This window comes from Desmodus rotundus, chromosome 3, assembly GCF_022682495.2.
Source record: "Desmodus rotundus isolate HL8 chromosome 3, HLdesRot8A.1, whole genome shotgun sequence".
NCBI lineage: Eukaryota > Metazoa > Chordata > Mammalia > Chiroptera > Phyllostomidae > Desmodus > Desmodus rotundus.
Genome location: NC_071389.1, coordinates 81483366 through 81490963, shown reverse-complemented (window position 1 = coordinate 81490963; position 7598 = coordinate 81483366). Strand labels below are relative to the sequence as shown.

The window sequence follows — 7598 nt, the reverse complement described above, 5'->3', positions numbered from 1 at the left end:
TTGTTTCTTCTTTTTTTAAATGATTTTATTCATTTATTTTTTAGAGAGCAGAAGGGAGGGAGGAAGAGAGGGAGAGAAACATCAATGTTTGGTTGCCTCTCACACCCCCCTACTGGGGACCTGACCTGAAACCCAGGCATGTGCCCTGACTGAGAATCGAACCCATGATCCTTCTTTTTATAGGCCGGTGCTCAATCCACTGAGCCACACCAGCTAGGGCTCTATTGTTTCTTGAGATTCAGTTCTTTTGGCTTCAGTTTCCTTTTCACCAAGTACTTCCTCCTTTAGGAGTTCTTTCGGTGAAGGTTTTCACTGCATGCACTTTTGGTCTTTGGACATGTTTTTCCCTTGCCTGCCCTCATTAGATGAGCTGGATATAGAATTTTTTGTTGTTGTTGTTTTCATTATTTAGCTGATAGCATTTACTAGGGTTGAAAATAGGTATATAAGTAATGCCATTCCCAGGTACACATTTAGACACAGCCCCTTCCCCCCAAAAGCAGCTATATATTTATCTACTAAAGATGAACATAAGTATTGCACCCATCCCAGGGCATATAGACACAAGTGAAAGGCAGGTATATGTTCAATACAAGGTTTATACAGTGTTAATTGCACTATTTGTAATAGTCCTGAATTTGAGCTATTCACGTGCCATCAACAGTAGCATGGGTAAAATTTGTTATAATTATACAATGGAATAATAGAATACAGCATGAAAATGAACTAATTACAACTAAGTTTAACAATATAGAAAAACTCACAAAGTAATACAGAAGAAAAGAAGCCTGGCAAAGAAAGTTTCATATATTATGATTTCACTCATATAAAGTTCAAAAGAAAGCAAAACGAATTTATGGTATCATTTCATTCACATAAAACTAATCTACTACCCTCCTCCAAGAGAACAGTGGTTTCTCTTGGAGGAGAGTAGTAATCACAATGGAAACTCCTGTGGTTCGAACAATTTTTTCTTGATTTGGGGGCTGGTTATATACGTGTGTTTGTTTTATTAAAACTTATACATTGGTATATTTACAATTTATTTTTTTACTTTCCTGTACACATGGGTAAAATACAACATATTTCAATACAAGTTTAAAACAAAAACCAAGTCTGAGCAAATTCAAAGCTTTTGTTCTTAACCCCTATATATATATATCCGTACTTTATTTTTTTAAATATTTTATGTATTTATTTTTAGAGAGAAGGGAAGGGAGGGGGAAAGAGAGGAAGAAAAACATCAATATGGGGGCTTCTCATATGCCCCCAACTGGTGACCTGGCCCACAACCCACTGTGCCTGACTGAGAATCGAACCAGCGACCCTTTCGTTCTCAGGCTGGCACTCAATCCAATAAGCCACACCAGCCATGGCTATATGCATACTTTAAAAATAATCCAGAGTACAATAATCCTGGCATACACATACATAAAATATATACAAACATGATCTTATATAACAATATTATTTTATTTTACAACCTCTATAATACACACTATAATATCATTAAATGTATATATGTAATAACATAATATATATTATATATGTATCCATAATATATATAGTGCACCTGCGTGTGCCAGGATATAAAATCAAGCTGGGTTTTCCATTCTGTTCCATTGATCTTTGTGTCCTTGGTAATCTCTCTGTCATTACAACACTGTCTTGATTCCTATAGCCTCTTTAAATTATATATATATATATATATATATATATATAAAATTGATTATGCTATTACAGTTGTTCCAATATTTCCACATTTCCACCCCTCCATCCAGTACCCCTATTTCCTCCAGCAATCCCCTCTTAGTTTATGTCCATGGGTCATGCATATAAGTTCTTTGGCTACTCCATTTCCTATACTGTTCTTTAACATCCCCCTGTGTATTTTGTACCTACCAACTTTTACTTCTTAATCACTGCACCATTTCCCCCATTCTCTCCATTCCCCCTCCCAAATGATAACCCTTCAAATGATCTCCATATTTATTATTCTGTTTCTGTTCTGCTTGTTTGCTTAGTTTGTTTATATTCCATTGTGGATAGTTGTAAATTTATTGCTCTTTTACTGTTCAAAATTTTCATCTTCTCTTTCTTAAATAAATCTCTATAACATTTCATACAGTAATGGCTTGGTGATGATGAACTCCTTTAGCTTTACTTTGTCTGCAAAGCTCTAAATCTGCCCTTAGATTCTAAATAATAGTTTTGCTGGATAGACTATTCTAGGTCATAGGTCCTTGCTTTTGATCATTTTGAATACTTTTGCCAGTCCCTGCTAGCTTGCAAAATTTCTTTTCAGAAATCAGCTGACAGTCTATGGGAACACCTTTGTAGGTAACTCTCTGCTTTTCTCTTGCTGCTTTTAAGATTCTCCCTTTATTTTTAACCTTTGGCATTTTAATTATGATGTGTTTTGATGTGGTCCTCTTTGGGTCACATCTTGTTTGGGACTCTCTGTGTTTCCTGGACTTGTATGTTTATTTCCTTCATCAAACTAGGGAAGTTTTCTTTCTTCATTTTTTTAAAAATAAATTTTCAATTTCTTGCTGTTTCTCTTCTCCTTCTGGCACCCCAATGATTCAGATATTGGTACATTTGAAGATCTCCCAGAGGCTCCTTAGCCTATCCTTGCTTTTTTTACAATTCTTTTTTCTTCTTGCTGTTCTGATTGAATGTTTTTTTCTTCCTTATGTTCCAAATCGTTGATTTGATTTTTGGTTTCATCCCTTCCACTGTTGGTTCCTTGTAGATTGTTCTTTATTTCACTTTAGTTTTTCTTTATTAACTTCTTTTCTACCTGGGTCCTTTTTATGCTGTTGAAGTACCTATTGAGTTCCTGGAGCATCCTGATAACCAGTGTTTTGAACTTTGCATCTGATAGGTGGCTTATCTCCATTTCATTTAGTTCTTTTTCTGGAGTTTTTTTCTGTTTCTTTCATTTGGGCCATGTTTCTTGATCTCCTCATTTTGGCAGCTGTCCTGTGTTTGTTTCTGTGTACTAGGTAGAGCTGCTTTGACTCCCTCTCTTAGTAACATGGCCTACTGTAGAAAATTGCACCTGTAAGTTGTATGGTAGGTAATCGCCGAGGCAGGACAACCTGTGCCACTGCTCTGTGGCTCTGTGGGGGATGGCTCAGAAAGAGGACAATGCTGCTGCTGGGCCTCTGAAGTTTTGCTCAGGAGGAAGCTGTCTCCTAGCAACACTCTAATGCCAGTCACTTCACTTTCTCTGCATCTGCCACTGGTGCCCTTCCAGCTGTTGCCCTGGTGTTGAATCCCAGAGGGATTGGGTCTGCATAAGTCTTAAGTCTGTTGTGGACCCTTTAAGAGGAGTCTTGCATGTGTCCTGAAAATTCTTCCGCCACCCCAACCCCCACTGGTTTTTACAGCCAGAAGTTATGGGGACTTAACTTCTTGGTGCTGGAATGCTGGGCTGAGTGGTCCGGTGTGGGGCTGGGATCCCTCACTTCCAAGGTATCTCTCCTGATTTTTATGCACCACACGTGGATGTGGGACTACCTCTTCCACGTCTCTGTGTGCCTCCATGCCTCTCCATGCCACTCCAAATCTCCATATCTCTGCACCTCTCCACACCTCTCCATTCCTCCATGTCTCCACCCCTCCTACCCATCTGCATGAATGTGGCTTCTTTAAATTCTTGGTTGTCGGACTTCCATACAGCTCAATTTTCTGACATTTCTGGGTGATAATAGTTTTGTAGTCTAGTTGTAATTTTTTCTGTAGTTGTGTGAGGAGGCGAGGTGTGTTTACCTATGCCTCCATCTTGACTGGAAATCCGGGGCCCCATCTTTAGTGGGCCACCAAACCCCAGTGCTGCCTCAGCTCCCTCTTACTGCTCTAGTTTTGATTTCTCTCTTTCTTCCTGGCCCACGGTAATCTCCCATTCTTTCTTTTTCATCTGGATTATGAAATACTGATTTAAAAAAACTATTACATCAAACTTTTCTATGCGTTTGCAGTAGAAAGGAAGGCCTGTCTGTATCACCTTATTATGTTATGTTGCTGAAACAGATCGCTAATAATGGGTATTGTGTTTGAACATTAACAACCAAATACAGCACTTCTGGGCCCCACGTGAAATGGGCCCACCTTTGCATAACTCCTGAAGTTCTTTACAGTTGCCACCTTCAGGTGCTGTTTCAGCACTGCCAATTCCCATTACATCTCAGATTTTGTTCCAAATATATTAGCCAGTTGCCTGCCCATGGGAATCACAATCTTCTGGGTAGTTGATTTTTAAACTGTAAAAAAAGTCATTGGTTGAAATTCCTAAGTACCATTATTAAACCTATGAGGCACGTTTTGAGTGACCTTAATGTGAGTGAAAAAAATTAAATTGCAAAACTTGGCAAAAGAGTCCCATAAAAGTGTATAGTGCCTTATGCTTTTAAAATTTCTTTTGTAATTGCTTTTTTTGTTGTTGTTTGTTCTTTTGCTTGTTGTTATTTCTGTATGTTTTTGCTTGTGTGTGTGAAGCGAGTGACCCCTCTGGAAGAATTGCTTAGGCAACAGATAAGAATCAAGGAATAGCTTAACATTTTCCTAGGAGAGAAAAATATTTTCTGTGCCATAAAGATAATCCTACAAAATCTTAGGTAAAATATAAATTGTGTAAAATATCATGGTGTGACTATAAAATTATCCTACTTTGGGAGCATGCTATGGAAAGAAGCTTTATTATTTTTATTTTTTTTAGTCATAAGAAGTTTATGCTGTTAGCTATTCATGGAGAAGTGCCTGTTTCTAAATGATAGTTCAGACATCTGGAAATCTTTCACAAAATAAAAAATGTGACTTCAAAAAGTCTGCTTCCTTTGTTTTTTCTCTTTATTGATTTTTAAATTTGTTTTTAACATGTTTTATCAAATAAGAATGCTGTTTTTGGTAACAGAGGGCCAGGTGATTCAGACCAACCCTCTTGATAAAAATAAAGGTAAAACAATGCTGAATACAATATAAAATTTAGTTTTAAAATCATCAAAGAATTAATAAGGCTGTGAGAAATTGCTGGTCAAAGTCTGGGTGAAGACAAAAATCAAGAGAATGAACCTAATATTTGGAGCTACTCTTGTCCTGGGGAACAGTAGCAGACCTTGAAAGGAGAACTGAAATATTGAGCTGTACTTTTAAAAACCTCTTGAGGCTAGGGAGAAAAAGCTACGGTCCAGAGCCTGCCAAGGTTGGGTGCCTGGGGCACACTGCGATTTGGGATTGAAACCCTGAAGAAATGCCCCCTAAAAGAAAAATTGGACTAGAACTAAATGAGCCCTCATGTGAACGGCATAGCCTCTCTTCAGGACATGTGAAAGGCCTAGGAAATCTAAAGCCTTAACATCAGAATAGGGTTAGTCTGGATTCTTAATAGTGTCCCCATGACTGTGGTATAAGCAACACAAGACCTCTCTGTAGCAAGATATGTCATCCTAGCCCTCTATTTCTACAAGTAGTTTTTCAAGTACAAATATGTAGTGTACAATTAGAAGTTAGCATGGAAATATTTTTTAGCCTAATCCAATGTGTGTGTGTGTTTATCTGTCCAAAAGCTTATATCTTATTTGATCACCAAATGTCAAATGCTTGAGGGAGTCATTCCCCTGAATTCAGGAACAAGACAAGGATGCCTGTTACCTCTGCAATTATCTTACATCGCATTGGAGTGTTTGCTAAGGCAATTAAACAAGAGAAAACTATTAGACTTGTAAGAACTGGAAAGGAAGAGGCAAACTTTGTTGATAATGTAATTGTGTTCTGGAAAAACCAAAATATGCAATGCAAAAGTGCTACAAATCATAAGATAATAAAGTAGCAGGACATAAAATTATCATACTAAAATTATTGTCTTCATATACATAAACTGTAAGCAGTTTGAAGGTATAATGGAAGACTCTGTATACAGTGACAAATTTAAGTACCTAGACATAGAACTAATGAGAAATATGCAAAATAAAAGAAAAACTGTAAAACACTCCTGAAAAATATAAAAATAACTTTGAACAAATTGAAAAAAATGACATTCTTGAGTAGGAAAACTCATCATTACAAAAATGCTATTTCTCCCCAAATGAATATAAATTTAATACAATCTTAATAAAAATTTTCTCAAAAATCTCCCCAGAATTAGACAAGTGAATTATAAAGTTTATATGAAAGAATAAAAAAACTGAGAATAGCCAGGAAATATTTGGAAAGAATATTTAATACATGGTTAATCCTCTTAGAATATAGTAAAGCTCGGCATCAGGGGACACTCATAGCTTTCAGCACCTGGCCCACCTTCTTTCAAGATGTCTGCTGTTGATGAATTCTGTGCAAACTCAGCTTGGAGGGCGATCAATCTACACCCCCAAATGAGAATGGGTCAGTCAAAGCCTACACCATCTTTGATGCTGACTGGGATGCCTTGAACACTGGAAATGCCATTAGGCAAATTGCCAACATTTTGACCAGCCACAGCAATGAACAGAGGCAGGATATTGTCTGTGCTTACCAGAAAAGGGCCAGAAAGGAACTTGCATCAGCACTGAAGTCAGCCTTGTCTGGCCACCTGGAGAGGGTGATTTGAGCCTATTGAGAACACCCGCTCAGTAGGATGCTTCTGAGCTGAAGGACTTCATGAAGGAGCTGGGGACTGATGAGGACTCTCTCATTGAGATCATCTGCTCAAGGACCAACCAGGAGCTTCGAGAAATTAACAGAGTCTACAAGACAACGTACAAAACTGATCTGGAGAAGGACGTTTTTTCCAACACATCTGGTGACTTCTGCAGGCTGGTGGTTGCCCTCGCAAAGGGTAGAAGAGCAGAAGATGGCTCTGCCATTGATTATGAAATGATTGACCAAGATGCCCGTGACCTTTATGGTGCTGGAGTGAAGAGGTAAGGAACTGACGTTCCAAAGTGGATCAGCGTGATGGCCAAGTGGAGTGTGTGTCATGGCCAGAAAGTATGTGGAAGGTGCAAGAGCTACATACAGCCCTTATGACATGTTGCAGAGCATTGAGAAGGAAGTCAACAGAGACCTGGAAAGTGCTTTCCTGAACCTGGTCCAGTATATCCAGAACAAGCCCCTGTATTTTGCTGACCAACTGTATGACTCCATGAAGGGCAATGGGACACTCGACAAGGTCTGGATCAGGATCAGGATCTCCTGCAGTGAAGTGGACATGCTGAAAATCAGGTCTGAATTTAAGAAGTGTGGCAAGTCCTTGTATTACTACATCCAGCAAGACACCAAGGGTGACTACCAGAAAGCTCTGCTATACCTGTGTGGTGTGGATGAGTGAGGCCCGAGGTGGCTTGAGTGTCCAGAATTGGTAAGTCTGTGCTTCCGGCTAACGGTTCTAGAAAATCAGCTTGTGACCATTAGGCCCCTGTGCCCATCTCTGTGAGGAAGATGTTAGCATTGCTCCTGCCCCAACCTTATATCAGTTGCCTAAGCATTGCCTGGATTTCCTCTCTAGCTTCTCCTTTTAGCCAAAGAAATGAACATTCCAAGGAGTTGGAAGTGAAATCTATGATATGAGACACTTTGCTTCTTGTGTATTGTGTTGTAAATAGATGAATTAGCTCAAT

General features: G+C 38.7%; 1 pseudogene; it reads left to right on the top strand.

The window, feature by feature from the left end:
• The first annotated feature begins 5644 nt into the window (after positions 1-5644).
• Positions 5645-7309, top strand: LOC112309241 (annexin A2 pseudogene; annotated as a pseudogene).
• The last annotated feature ends 289 nt before the right edge of the window (positions 7310-7598 follow it).